Source organism: Calypte anna, chromosome 2, assembly GCF_003957555.1.
Source record: "Calypte anna isolate BGI_N300 chromosome 2, bCalAnn1_v1.p, whole genome shotgun sequence".
In the NCBI taxonomy this organism is placed as follows: domain Eukaryota; kingdom Metazoa; phylum Chordata; class Aves; order Apodiformes; family Trochilidae; genus Calypte; species Calypte anna.
Window position 1 is genome coordinate 95,668,830 of NC_044245.1, and position 15,781 is coordinate 95,684,610.

A 15,781-nucleotide genomic window follows, 5' to 3' on the forward strand; every position below is an offset into this window, starting at 1 on the left:
TTTCATTTCTAATCCCAGACTTAGTGGTTTACAGCCGAGAGCTTTAAGTTTATGAATTTCAGTGTAGTTCTTAATATATAATTATGGCTTTGGTGTGGTTTGGAATAGTGGTAAATTATGGTTGTTTAACACTATTATAACAAATCATAGACTAAATTATATGAATTTTTAATAGCTTAATCAATAATGAAAAATCAGTTCTAATCAATACAAATGTTCTGGTAAAAGTCTAATGAAGTTTCTAAATTATATTGCACATAAACATGTAGCGGGAGGAGCCTTTCTTGCTCCTGAGGCTTGACGAGCTGTTGGTCTCTCCATTGCCTCGCACAAGAGTGAGCTTTGCTCTGTGGGTGTGTGTCCCACCTTTATTGGCCCCCTGGTAATAGGGGGCCTGCCCTAACCAGGCACAGGTGGACTCACACCCACTCTTTGGCAACTCGAGGCACCTGGTTTATCTTGTTTCTCTACATAAACACAGACAAATAAAAGGTAACCCATAAAGATGTTAAATTTTGGTATCTAGTATCACAAATGAAGTTTCATTGCTCTCCTGCCAATTACCCAAGAGTCAAAGTATACCAGCCTAATATAAATTTGATTTTCCCCTGTATTTAAGTGGCTGGCAACTTATTCTTTCAATTGAATGAACCATCTTTCTTTGTAAGACATGTGATGTGTGCTACAGTTCAGTATAATTCCACAGAGCTCCTAAGAGCTTCCTCTTGAGACCAATATTTATAGTGTCCAAGATGACTGACTTGAAGGTGAAGACTGAGAGAACTGGGACTGTTTAGCCTTTGAAAAGAAGGCTAAGGGGGGATCTTATTCATGTCTATAAATATCTGAGGGGTGAATGTCAGGAGGATGAGGCCATGAGAGTGGTTTTATCAAATATTAAACAAGATTTGCTATTATTAGAGAGGCAGATTTGGCTTCTCAAACTCCCAGACTTAGGGCTTTAATTGATGTTTTGTGTACAAGATGCTCTCTGAAAGGAGCTGTGTTAGATTTGAAGTGCATAAGATAAATTATATTTTCATTTATTGAATAGCTATTGTATTATTTTTATATGAAAACTGAAGTAGTTCCTGTGGTTCAAGTAGAAAACAGTAAAGATTTTTCTTTTTTTTTAAGTTGTATGTGTCTGTATGGAAATAAATCATTTTTCATGGTAAACTTCTGGAGTCATATTTTATCTAAGAGTTAAGTGCCATTTCCCTTAAATGCAATGAGAGATATTCTTTCTTTATAGTGCATTTGCAATCTTACTATTTACCAATTTAAACTGTCTTTAGCAGTGTCTGAAATCAGTGTTCAATTTATAAATGTTCCAAATTTTGTGGAAGAAAGCTCAAATATTTATTTCTTATTTGTGGAGACAGGTGGGTGTTAATATTACTGGAGTTAATTTTGCTTTATAAGTGTTTTCTAAATTGCCTGATTCAGAGAGACATTGTCTTCAAACTCTGTGATAATCTAGGCTTAGATGTCTGCTTGTATTATGGTCTCTTTTCTGACTAAAAGCGACTTGATTAAATTTAATTAAAATATTATAACACTTATAATTAATGTTCTATGGAAATTCAGTTTTATAACAGTCAGATGTGCAGATGCTAAAAATATCCAACCTTTAGATAACCCCCCTAGTTTCTCACTTCAAGTTAGGTGGAGATACAGGAAGTTCTTTATGTTCTTAAGTTTCCAGTAACCTTGTGATGTTATATTGTTTTTGTGGCTGCCAATATACAAACTTGGTGTTGACTTATAGTATGGTTCCTTCTAGCAAAATAAAGGACCAATAAGATACCTTTTGTACAGTGCTCAGTGAATCAACACAATTACCACTCCTCATAAAAGTCCAAGTAGAACTTAATGCAACTACATGAACCGATGGAAAATTAATATAATTGGAAGAAATAAGACTTTACAAGTCTGAAGCAATTTAAATGAGTGCATTAATTCCAGAAAGACAGCAGACACTGAGAGGAGTGATCCACAGCAATATACAGCCAGCAGGCAGTATAGCAGACTATGGGCTTTCATTATAGTCTTCCTTTTCTTTTTTTTTTCTCATCTCTCCAGCTCCACGCATACCAAACACAGACAATGAAAGCATGGGTCTGTCTGTCACATCACATGCTCATCTTCAAATCCACATCTCATACTGTGGCAGAATAAGTATTTGTACTGTGTCTGCATGGCAAGGGTTTGGTAACAGAGGGTCTACAGGGGAAGCTTCTGTGAGAAGCTGCTAGAAGCTTCCCCCATGTCCATTATAGCAAATGCCAGCCAGATCCAAGATGGACTTATTACTGGCCAAGGCTGAGACCATTAGTGATTGTGGTAGTGCCTCTGTGTCAAGTTAAGATGAGGAAAAACCTGCTGCTCAACTGCCAGCAGAAAGAAAAATGATGCTATGTGAGAGAAATTTGCCAATGTGATGCCAACAACCCTATGCAACATTACGGACTTGGGGAGGAATGGCTGGAAGGCTGCCAGGCAGAAAAGGACCTAGTACATACCTGAATGTGAGCCAGCAGTGTGCCCAGGAGGTCAAGAAGGCCAACAGCATCCTGGCTTGTATTAGGAACAGTGTGGCCAGCAGGAGAAATTAAGTGATTGTGCTCCTGTACTCAGGATTGGTGAGGCTGAACCTCAAGTACTGTGTTCAGTTCTGGGTCCCTCACTACAAGAAAGACATTGAGATACTGGAGTGAATTCAGAGAAGAGCAACCAAGCTGGTGATGGGTCTGGAGAACAAACTCTATGAGGAAAGGCTGAGAGAATTGGGCATGTTTAGTCTGGAGAAGAGGAGGCTGAGAGGAGACCTTATTGCTCTCTACAACTACTTGAAAGGAGGTTGTAGGGATGTAGGTGCTGGCCTCTTCTCTCATGTGAATAATGATAGCACTACAGAAAATGGCCTGGAGTTGCACCAGGGAAGGGTTGGACTAGATCTGAGGAAGAAATTCTTTACTGAGAGAGTAGTTAGGCATTGGAATGAGCCCAGGGAAGTGGTGGAATCACCATCCCTGAATGTGTGTAAAAACTGTGTAGATGAGACACTTTGGGACATGCTCTAGAGGGTGATACAGATACTAATACAATTTTTTTTTTGGAGGGGATGTTGATATCTAGATGCAGTGATCTTAGAGGTCTTTTCCAACAGCGGTGGTTCTGTGTGTGATTCTGTGTGTGAAACACCCCTGCAGACACCAAGAAAGAGGGAGAGAAGGTGCTCCAGGAGCCAGAGCAGAGTTTTCCCTGCATCCCATGGTGAAGACCATGGTGAGGGAAGCTGTCCCCCTGCAGCCCATGGAGGTTAATAGTGGAGCACATATTCATCTGCAAGCCTGTGAAGGATCCCATGCCAGAGTAGGTGGATCCCTGAAGGAGTCTGTTACCCTGTGGAGAGACTGCAATGAAGCAGAACCCCATTGCCCTGTGCTGCTTAGGAAGAGGAGGTAGAGAAACTGGTACTGAAGTTGAACCTGGAAAAAAGGCAGGGGTGGGGGAAGGCATGTTAAGATTTGGGTTTATTTCTCATTACCCTACTCTGATTTTGATTCGTAACAAATTAATTTCCTCAAGTCTGCTTTGCTTATGATGGTAATTGGTGAGTGACTTCTCACCTATCTTCCATACTTATAACCTTTCTTTATACTTCCTTTACCCTGTCCAGCTGAGGATGAGTGAGAGAGAGGCTTGGTGGACACCTGATAGCCAACTAAGGTCAACCCACCATAATAATGCTTTGAAAATTAAACAGAGCTTGTAGTGGGTAAGGCCATTGCCAGAAGAGTGTTGTTCAGTCTGTTCAGGAATGTTATACAGTGCATTTAAGAAACCTTTGTGGCCATGATAGTTGGTCATTGTCTGAATTCTGTGGCTGTGAATTTATTGTGTGATGTTAGGAAAATTAAATGAAGTGCCTGAAGCTAGTTACTAATGTCTTCCACCTGTCTGTCTATGGAACTCAGTGCCTGGAATGCATGAATAATTAAACTATTTTAAGATCTATGCTATGAACATTTTATGTAGAAAAATCAGAAGGCTCAAATGCATAGACATATGCAACAGTTTTAGCATTAATTTCTCTATGTCAGCTCCTGGTACATTAAATAGGGCCAATAATGATCACCAGCAATTTTTGTCTCATCAGAATTGTGGTGATAAATCCAGTGGTGGGAGACCCATAGAAAGACCCATAATAAAATTAGTAAGTCTGTATTTGGCACAGTGTTTGGATAATATGCAGTAAATAATGCATAGATACACACAGTGAATTATAAAAAAACCCTCACTAACAAAAACCTAAAAAAGCCCAATTCTGAATAGCTCCACAGTCAGTGAATACCATCCATCTCAGGAACTGAATTAATTAGGGGCAGTTTGTTGATGACTGTATTCAATTGTTGAAGTGAAACTTGCACCATAAAGCATAAAGCCCTAAAAGGTAGGCTATAATTCTGTCAGTTTCTGGCTCTCAACTTTTCAGAGTTAATTATGATTTTTAGCGCAGTATTTGGGTGTGTATAAAAAGATTTTTATGCTCTAGTTATATTAAATAACATATTTGGGAATAAGAGCACATTTCTTGCAATAACCAAGCATGCATTCCTGTTCTCAAAAGAGGTCATACAGTATGTTCCTGAGCCCATCGCAACTGATGCTATGGCAAGGCTTTCCAAACAGATTTCTAGTTAAGAAAATGCAGTGAGGCATCAGGATACTCTAAGGCATTACAAAAGCTTTATGACTCAGTATTCTTATTCTCAGTGATTCATTTGAAACAATGGAAAATCCTTTTAGAGGATACAACAAAGCTGTTCCTTTGGATTTTATTTTAAATAGCTCACTTAGGAAGAATATTTTCCTTTGCAAAGATGTTGTTAGGCAAATTTTATGTAACTAGATGCAAGCTTCCATGTGTCTGAAAAAGCTCACTTTTATGGAAATAATATATGCAGTAATGCATCTTTTTTCTATTACTGCTTTTCATTCTAATATGTGCAAGTGTTTTGTTCATAGCTGATAGTGTGTTTCCAAAGCCTTAATCAAAACACTGAATTCCTTCAATCAGTGGGTTCTCCATGTATTACTATATTACATTATAGTATTGTGCTATTTTATTTTATTTATTTTGTTTTTAGTTAATTTCATTGATTTCTACTGTGTGGAAGATAAAATTTAGATCCTTATCTTTTACAGAATAATGTAACAGTTCATCTATTGTCCTAGTTTTGTGTAAAGGACATGCTAGTCTTTAAACTATAATTTAAGTAAAAGTTCCAATGCCCCTTTTTTAATTTCAAGTTTATTTATGTGAAGAGATACTCAGGAATAATATATTTAGAGCCTCACTTTGAGTGATTCTAGAATGTTGTACACCATCTAGGAAGGAAAAAGGAACAACACAGGGATCTTGCTAGTGAAGTAACTGAATGAGGATGGAGGAGAGATGAAGTCTGTCAGGTTAGTTGTGGGCTCCCCTGGAGCTGGTGGAGCACCTGAAAGGAGAAAATAAATTTGGATAAAAATGTAACTATGTCCTAAAAAGCTTGGCTCAGGTCCAAGTTCTACTTACTGCCTGTCAACCCTTATCCTTGGCAAACATTACCTATGCTAGTAGATTGTGGCTTGCATACAGCATGTTATTACTATTATTAACTCTGATAATGAAGACATTTTGGTGGTGCTGTTTTTGGCTAAGCAATTCTAAGACACAGGCGTAGCCTACAGAGGTGTCTCCATTTCAGCCCTTTCAAACACAAGTAAAAGTTTTCAATCAGTTTCCTAATGTTAAATATATTTTTTTCCTGCAACAGCTAAAAATTGTTTTAATGTGGAATTGTTTTGAATTACATGTTCTATATTTCTTATGGCTAAGAAATGGCTGTTCCAATATTTGGTTTACAATCTTTAAATTGCAGGGCATTTTGTAACAATGATGAGGAATATTGCAGATATTTTAAATACAAATTACATATTTGGATATGTTTTGGGCCTAAGGATTTCTTTTTCCATTCTGTTAATATTTTCAAAGAAAAACTGAACTTTTTCAGTGCATATAAATTGGTGAGTTACATTTTGGGCGTTTCTCATTTACAGCAGTTCAGGTATCAAGACACCAAGTTTGAATGTCTCTTTCTTCCTACTCTTGAATTTATGTAGAGATTAATCTCCTACCTAAGTAATGCTAAGTTATCAGTCATTTGTGCTGATAAATGTCAAAGCCAAGGAAAACACTGCAGTAAGATAACTCCTATTTTAAAGGAAAAGTATTCTATTTCTCAAAGAGAAGGGGAAAAATGTCTTAGTTGTTTTAAACAAATTTACTTGAAAAAATGTTAGGACTGGAAATTTTCCCTAAACAGTTCAAAGCCATGTTGTGTTGTTGAAAAATCTTATTTAAAAAAAGACTGAACAAATTGCAGTTATACTTTTAGTTTGACATAAGGAATAAGAGTCTGCTGCCTAATGTGATAAGAGTATTAAAATAGGGGACTACTAAGAGTGATGACTCAAAGAGGCTGCCACAGAGATAAAAGATGAAGAGGTAGCAGGGTATAAGGTCAAAGGATAAAAGACTTAAAGGTCTCTTAAGCTGTAGCACATTCAAAGATACTGAAAACTTTCATTCCCCCCTTCCACCTCCTCTTCCTCACTTTTGAGTGCCTGGTTAATGCAGTTAATATGATGTTTAATTTGAAAAATAAATGCTCTCAGACACTTACACTTCCTTTTATCCAGGACGTAAGATCAGAGCTAATGGAAACATTAAATTAGTTGTATAAAGCACTGAGATGAGAAGGAAAGAATCTGAAAAACATAGTGCTTGCTTGATACCAGTAAGAAAACACTGCTATTATTGTTGTTTTTCTGTTTTCTTGTGTTTTTTTTTCCCTTGCATTTATTGTGTCTAGTAAATCCTATAACCTCTCTGTGAGACACATCAAAGTAACAGGAAAATCCTCTCAAGTATGGAAAGTTTTGATAATATGATTCCTCTGTAGGTTGTCTATGACCAGGTGTCTTCATGCTTCAGAACCAAGATAAACATATATCTTCCTTTAGCCCCAAAATATTTTATGGTAATGACATTAAAATTTTGAATATTTGATAGAAATTATAAAAATACTTTTTTTCCCCAATTTAATTTTTTTTTCTTTGGGTGTGTGTGTGACATGACAAAGCTCTCGCTTTCAATACATGGAGGTACTCCTGGATTGGTATTGTTCTCTCCATTGTATTCCTCAAAGTTTGAGTCTATTTTAAATAATAATAATTAAAAAGAGGCCATGTCAAGAGAAAAATCATTTCTTTCATGATGGATAAGACTTCAACATCGTTCCCTCTCAGTGTTTGAAGATAAAGTTACTTTTGTTTGCTCTTTAGTCACTTCTTTTATTATCTTTGGCCCTACAAAGCAAGCAAATTCAGCTTTCAAATTTTTGTTTCAAAGAAGGTTGACATTTCTATTAACTTGAATGAATGAGGCTCAGAACTGGAATAATAAGTAGAATTTGAGGGACTTTTGCTAGTAATAGAGCTTTTAAGCCTTTTTAACAGACCTAACTGTTAGATTGCATGCAGTGAGAAATTACATAATTTGTACTAGATGTATGTTTTTGCCAAATGTTCACCACTGGCTGCCAATTTTAGTAGAAGATTGTCTGAAGTAGCAAAAAGTTTGTATTTAATGTGGGAGTTTGTTACTGCTGAACACTTGGAAACTTAGCTTTCAATATTTTCTTTCCTACAATCAAATGGACAGGAGGGGAAATAAAAAAAAAGGAGATAATTGTCCTTTCTTATCTAAAAATATTTATGCTAGCTATAAAATAAAAGAAGATTTCAGAACATTTTATTATTACTACAAATAAGAAAAAGCCAAAACTTTTCAGAAAGAGAGCTAGAAGTCAGTATACTCATTCTGAAACTACTTTTATGTAGCAGAACACAGTAATTAGAAAATGTGTATCAGACACTATTTCTTTGCATATATATCCTTTGTGTGCAGCTGTGAGAAGCAGGTAATACGTGCTTCTCAGAATTATTTTTTGCAAGAAATGTTCTTGCAAAATGTTCATTTTTCTGCAAAAATGCTTTGCAGAAAGTACATCTTAACATTGATACTCTCCAAATCCAAACTTCTTGAGTATGCTGGTGGTGCTATGGACAGTTATTAAGGTGCTACCTGGAATAATCAAAACTAATTATTCTATATTAAGTGATGTTAGAAGCTCTATTCATACACACACTTTACTCTCTAGATTCACAACCGTACACACTAGTAGATCCCTCCAGTACCATCACATGTGGCTAAATCCCAGCCCTTTTACCTGCTTCATGGTTCCTGACTCATTCTCTGGTCCAGTTTAGTCCTTGCTGACAAAGATGCAGCACTCACAAAGTCATCCCTCATGCACCCTACAGGTCAGGGGTGCCAGCGTGGCCCAGCCTGAATGCAGTAATTGGCACTGAATCCCCCAGCACACATACACCCAGGAGAGAGAATGCAATTACACAGAGAGAGAACGGAGGAAAAAAAAAAATAATGAGATGCTAGAACAGACTGGAGAATAGACACACAGCTAAGCCTGATAAGTATACTGGCCCCTTTTATACCCTTTTCTATGTATTCTTCCCTCCAGCCTCCCAGATCCCCTTCCTTTGTACATTACCTTTTTAGTTGACACAGTCACCTTGACCCTCATCAACATCCTGGACCCTCAGGTTTGCATCCTTATTAGTTGCAAAGTCCCAGATTGCCTGCAGTTTCTTGGTAGCCCATTAATTAGTATGAATGACCAGCTTTGTTTCTCAGTATTGTCTTTGTTAAGGGTAATTGGTCAGATTTTGTATCTCTGTGTGCTCATCTCCCTTATTGTCCCAGTTTGGCAAGGTGATTAGTGAGACAATCTCAGTGAAGAAAACAAAACCTTCTTATGCTCCACATATCCTTACCAATTAGTGTGACTGGCTGGGTTCATTCTTATCACAACTTCCCTTATACATTTTCAGTGAGTTTTGTCTCTGCATGTTCTCATTTGTGGCTCCTTTGACTAGATATTCTTAAAAGACAGACACTCCCCTTTCTATATCTCCTTGCAGAGTATTATGGTAATTAGCTAAAGGTTTTTAAAAATAATTTTTTTTTTTTTTTTTTTTGCCACAAGCTTTTAACAGTAATGGGTTAGCATTGCCTGAACAGCTCTCCCTTTGGACTGTCAAGACTTGGTTTGTTCAGTGCATCCAATTGGAATGGAAATTAACCTGAAATCCCATACTCTTTGCCTCTACTTTTGATATGTCTAAGCATATAATTAATTTAAATTTTGTCAGTGATACGCTGAATATGGTAATACAGGTCACTGGCTTATATTTTGCTTATTGTCACAGAATAAATCTAGAATTATATCTGTAGAATTACTCCATATTTTTTGAATGTTTCTGAACACAGACTGTGTCCAGTTTCTGATTGTAGTCACTGGAAATTCATACAGATTTGTATTTTACTTAAAAAACAGACACTTTATACTTTCATGCCTAAAAAGTAGTTGTATTGTCGGCTACAAGATTGATGGGTGCACAACTGATGCTCACTGCTAATCAGTTAAATGTTTGTCTAAATTTTTAGCCTAAAGAGAGGAGTATTTTCCAATACTTTTCAGTGAATCACTTGATTTTATCAGGCTTTTATATGTCCACTAATAACCTTGCATTAAAAATAATAATTTTCATTGCAGAAAACTTGGAAAGATATTGATGGGTGGTGACTAGAATTTTATTTGCCTAAGTTAACAAACACAAAGGAAGAATTGAAGGTGGTATCTGCTTTAGCTAATGAAAAAACAATGTATTGTGTTAATATTTCAGAAACAATATTTTCTATTGAAAGAAGTAGCTCTATTGTTTTTCTGTCTGTGTACAACAAGAGTTAATAAATCTGTCTAATGTTGTGTTGTTCTACTGTGAGAGAAGAGGAAAAAAAAGCCAAGCCTATGGATAAGACCTTAAAAGTTGTTTATCTTGACTTTAACAAGGTTTTGGTCATGGTCACACATAGCATCCTATGTCTGTGTTGGAAGTAATATGGAATGAGTGAAACAGTGATCAGTGGCTGGTGCTCTGCCTGGTGGTCAGTGACATTTGGAGCACCTCTGGACTGTCTCCGTGAAGCTGGCCTCTTTCATAAGTTTATCACTGACCTTGGAAGGAAGGAAGCAGAAGGTACCCTAAGTTTACAGATGGCAACAAAATAGGGAGAGAAGCTGAGAAACTTGGAGGAGGGGCCATTGTACACAAGGTCATGGAGAATCAGGCCAGCAGAGATCTTGTAAAGTTGAGTAAGAAGTGGTAACAAGTGCTGCCCCTGGGACAGAAAAGCCCTTGTGATGGCACAGGCTGCAGACAGACTGGGGAAAGACCTGAGGCAAAAGCCCCAGGGCCTGACTGGCAGCCAGCTGAGCCCCAGAGAGCAAAGGTGGCCAAGAGCTCCCTGGGTTGTATGAAGAGGAAGATGGTCAGCCAGCCTGGTGGGACCAGTTCTCTCCCACTCAGTGATCATTCGACCACATGTGGAGCCCAGCTTTGGGTTGCTCAGTGTAAGTGAAGTATTATCTCTGTGGAGTGAGTCCTCAGGGGATGCTCAGGGAGTGAATACATGCTGAGGGTTCAGGGCTTATTTGGCATGGAGGTGAGCAAGCTTCAAGGGCTCTCATGGCCCTTTCTGAACGTACAGTAGACATGAGAAGATTTGCAGTAGTACCACTCTTTTCTGTAGCACATGACTGAGTCACAATTCTCATTCAGTGAAACAGGGCAGATTCAGATTGGATAACAGGAGAAGCCTTCCCATCCTGTGGGCAGCTCAGCAGTGGGATAGGCTTCCCAGGAAGGCCCATCAAGGTTTCAAAGATCCACTTGGAGCTGGCCATGCTATAAGCAGGTGGTTGGGCTAGAGATGAGGTTCACTTGCTCATCCTTGATTGACTGATGGTTTTATGATCTTCAGAGTGCATAATGACACTTGGTATTTGAACTTGGAGGAAGTCAGTATTTTAAGGGAGATTTATGTGCATGACTTGTTGACATTAATACATGAAATACAATGCTTCCATTGTCTACAATTAGGCAGGAGTTTATTTATGTGGTTTTGTTTTTTTCAATACATTGGTAAATTTCACCTATACTAAAATGATCTTTCCCTTTCTGTCATGTATATCACAAAAGATCTTAAGACTTGTGAGATTTTATATCCATACATTTGACCTCTTTTATTTTCCTTATATGTCTTATTTTTCCTGTTGCTCATTGACATAATCTGAAGAAAGAAGAAGACTGGTTTTTTATCATTTAAATTAGGACCCGATTAGTAAGGGCAATTTAATTTGATAGGGTTACTTAGTGACAATGTACTTGTGCCCTTTATCTTAAAAAGGCCAACTCTTCTCCTTAATGATGACAAAAGCATGATTGATTTTTGACAAGAGACAAAAAAGATCTCTAACATTATGCATGACTTTCACTGAAAAGAGTTTTCCTTTGAACTAGAGACTTCAATATAAATGAGAATTGTTCTACAGAAGTTTTAAGATAATAACTCTAATTAGAGTTCATTTGGTTTTTCAGTGCCTACAGTCTGAACGATGAAATGAATGAATGGAATTAATAATGAATTTAATGCTTTTCATACTTTTAAAGATGCACAGTATGTGTGTGACAAAAAAAAATGTGTTGTTTTCTTAAGAACTGGTTTTCTATTACTTTTTTTGTAGTGGTTTAGCTTAGTTTGAAGGGATTTAAATGTACTACTTACTTAGAAATTTCAAGTGTATGCTTAAAATACTAGCTGTATATAGCAACATACCATTAAAAATTTAAAAAAACCCAAAACTAAACGTCAGAAATACAAAACCAGGAGTTATGTCAGATTGAATACTGGTGCTTGAAGTTATGATCACTTAAATTTATCATCACCGAATTTCTGATCACTTAAGACTTATCATAAAACTAGATTAGAAGACCCTGATCTATTTTGATCTCTATTTAATTCCTTCTAAATATAATTTAGGTATTAGGTACTCATCTCTCTCTACTGACTCAAGTAGAGAGGGATTCAAGTATGTGAGTTCTTCAGTTCAGTGTAGAAAATCATGTAAGCATGTGGGTATCTTTCTCATTATCTTCCCTTGAAGAAAAAAGATAATGCAACTTGCTGATTAAGCAATGCAGCTTGCATGTGTGGAAAAATCCGCGGAGGCTTAAGGACAACATGTAGTCACCAATATGGTTAAAGTGAAGTCGTTTATTAACAATTCACGCTCGCTTTATATAGAACCCTTGTTTATATAATGATATCTTGCAGGTGGCTGTATCTTGGCCACAAATCCTGTTCTCACAGAACTTCTGCTGGCTACATCATTATCTCTTTTCTGCTGCCAGCTTCCTTATCTTTTTCTCATAGCTCATCTTTCAGTAACCTTGAAACTAGGCCTCAAGGCCCTTAGCTTACTATAGCTAAAGCTAAATAGTCAGGATTGCTCACATGTCTGTTTTCTTCCAGACAGTTTCCCAACATGCATGCATTGAAAATTTTCAAGTAATTTAAAAATTAAATTTGAAGTGACCACTTTCAAAGGTCAGTTTATTGAAGGACTGAATTCATTAGCACATTCTGATGACAAAGTCTTGTCCTTGTATTGAGAGAGGAGTAAACCTGAAAACTGGAGTGTTTCTACTATGTAACATTGCACATTGCTGTGCTTTTTCTTGATTGGCATGTAGGGTCATAGAATCATTTTGTTGGGAAAGATCTTTAAAACCATAATATCTAACCATTAACCCAGCACTATCAAGTCCACCACTAAGCCATGATATGTGCATACATGTCAGTGGACTGCTGCTATAGAGGCTTGCTCACCCTTGTGTTCTTCCCCTCCTTTTCCTCCTCATGCCCAACTCTCTTTGTCTCTCTTTCCCTTTCTCTCACTTTCAGGTATGATTTCACACTTTCCTGTCTAGCAATTGCATGGCCATGTAATGGATCAACTTGTTGATGTGATGGAAGTGAATATTCCTTTCTGGTACTGTTAGGGCTTCAGGGGAGTGTGACAGTACAGCTTTAGCATGGATCACACCATCTGTGGACTCTCTTCCTTAAATAATTAAGTAGGAGTAAGTGTAATCTTAGAAACAAGGAGTTCCACCACATTGACATCAATCATGATGCGTGAAATGTAGGATTTGTTAAAGAAATGAAAGCACTCTGCCAAAAAAAACCCCAAATGAAACCCACATACACACACAGGGAAGCTGTACTAGATATGGCAGTACTGACTTTAAAATGTTTACCATGGTCTTGGTAGGTATCAGTACTTTTTATCCCATGCAGATCCAAATGTAGATCTCATGAAAGCTTTATTTACACAGCCTCATGGTTCAAGAATTTTGCTTTATTTGGGGCATAGTGTTAGTTTGCCCCAAAGTCATCAAAGTGCCTTTGTTAGAAGAGTGTGGCTGAGGGTGGTAGTTGAGTAATCAATGTTGACTGCAAAGACACAATTTTATATCATCTGTAATAAGCAACCCCAGTTTTTGCCTAAACACTCTCTTATCTCAAGATAGGTTTTTAAAAATCAAAAAACATAAAAAAAATCCATTGAGCTATAACTCCATCACTAACCAATTCAATTAAATTATAATCCTCTTTTTAAAATCTAATTCTTTTATGATATCTCACTTCACCCCTTATTATTTTAAGTACTAATTTTCCCTTTTTTTTTTACTCTCTCCCTGTACTCCTACTAGGCTTTTTCTAAACACTGAGTATTTTTTTTTCGGTGAATGTTACATTGCTGGAAAAAGTGTTCCAACTGGTCGAATTAATACCCATTATAATGCAATGAAATTTAGCTTTTGATTAGTCATGAGGGTCAAACACTGTCCTCTTGAGTGTGGAGAATAAAAATTCAATACTTTAATCTCTTTATTAAAAGATTCTCTTGGGTTACAGAAGCAGATTAAAAAATATGTTATCAAAGGTGGTGAGTCTGCCAAATGTGCCTCTAAAAGGCTGGGGATATTTTCAATGTATTAGGGAATAAAATGAAGGAGGGGGAGCAGAATGTCATAATTATAAAACTGCATGATCTGGCATTATTGCAAATGGAAACAATCAGCATTTCCTTCTAGAAAGGAAACCCTTTGTAAGTCAAATTTCTTTTCAGTGTATTTTTTTTAAATGCTGTTCTAAGAACTTTTTGTTCTGCTCACATCTGGTCCTTAAAAGATACTCATTAGGCATGTGCTTTGATAGGAATTAAAGAACAAGTGTTGTAGTATTCATTGTTTAATACTGAAATACATGGCTGTCACATTAGGATGTTCTTCCTCTGGATCTAGTGCTGTGGAGGAAAACCATGTTTGTAGCATTTAAAAAAAATGCACAACAGGCTGTGGAGTGGATCAGTTTATCATTGCCAACTGCTGCATATAGTTTCACATTTCTTCCCTTATTCAGTATGTTTACCCTCATGTAAAACTGTTTCTCCAGTGATTTAATTTATTCTAATATTCTATACTGGAGCTTTTGTTCAGCTTTTTTTGTTTGTTTGTTTGTTTTTGTTTTGTTTTGTTGGTTTTTTTTTTTGGGTTTTTTTTTTTTGTTTGTTTGTTTTTTTGTGTTTTGTTTTGTTTTTTTATATATGGCCATGGCAAGTCAAAGTCTGCATGAGATCTCTGGTAAACAGCATTGTAGCGGAGAAGGGAGTGGCATTTGCTTTACAATGCTCAAAATCTAATAGCTGTAAGTATAAAGTTTCTCCAGCCATTGCTGGTCATCTAGTCTTTATAACTGTGGGTGAATTAATGCAGCTATAGGGCAGGAAACTGTAGCTCTTGTAAAACATTCCTACCTTAAGCACAACTGTAATTTAAAAGGTCTGTTTTAGCTGCACACATGTATTTATTTAAATACATGTACTTATTTAAATGTATTTAATAATACAATGTATTTACATAATACATATATTTATTTAAATATATATACTATAATAAAAATAATAAATAAAAATATAAATAAATATATAGAGAGCTCATAATTAAGATCTGCATATAATCTCAATTCAAATGTGGGTTTTTTTGAATCCCTGAAAAGCCTTTTTTTTATGGTTGCCTAGTCTCACTTATAGTGAAGTAAGAAAAAATCTTTACTTGTCATAACTACTGTTTTATAAAGGTCTTGATCCTAGTTTTTTATAATGTTTTATACAACTCTAAGAAGTTAAGATCCACATCCTTTTCTTTCTCACATATAACGTCAGTGGTGGCAAAGCTAGAAAATGCTTGTGGATGGATAAATCCTGGGTTATCCTAGACAGGGATAAATAACTGTTGAATAAATCTTTCATTTCTGTTTGGAGATAGACGTAGCAATATCTTTATCTTCTGAAATGACTGGGAGTTTTTCCTAGTTGTGAGAAAGTAGTTGTATCTCCACCTAAAATAGTATTCAGTTAGTAATATTTTTTTTCCTTCATAGTCACAAGTAGGATTTTACAACCGCTATACAGTGTATAAAGAACTGTAAGAGGTAATTTTTATTTTGTGCTTATATTGGTTTCTCTTCCTCTTTTTCTCCCAGGGGAATATTAAGTCTTTCATATCATTGCCTGGAGAAGTCATAATATAAATTTATTAAGTACTTCATAAGAAAGAGTGGTATTGGTAAGATACTATACTGTAACCAATAAATCATTTTTGTAATTTAGAG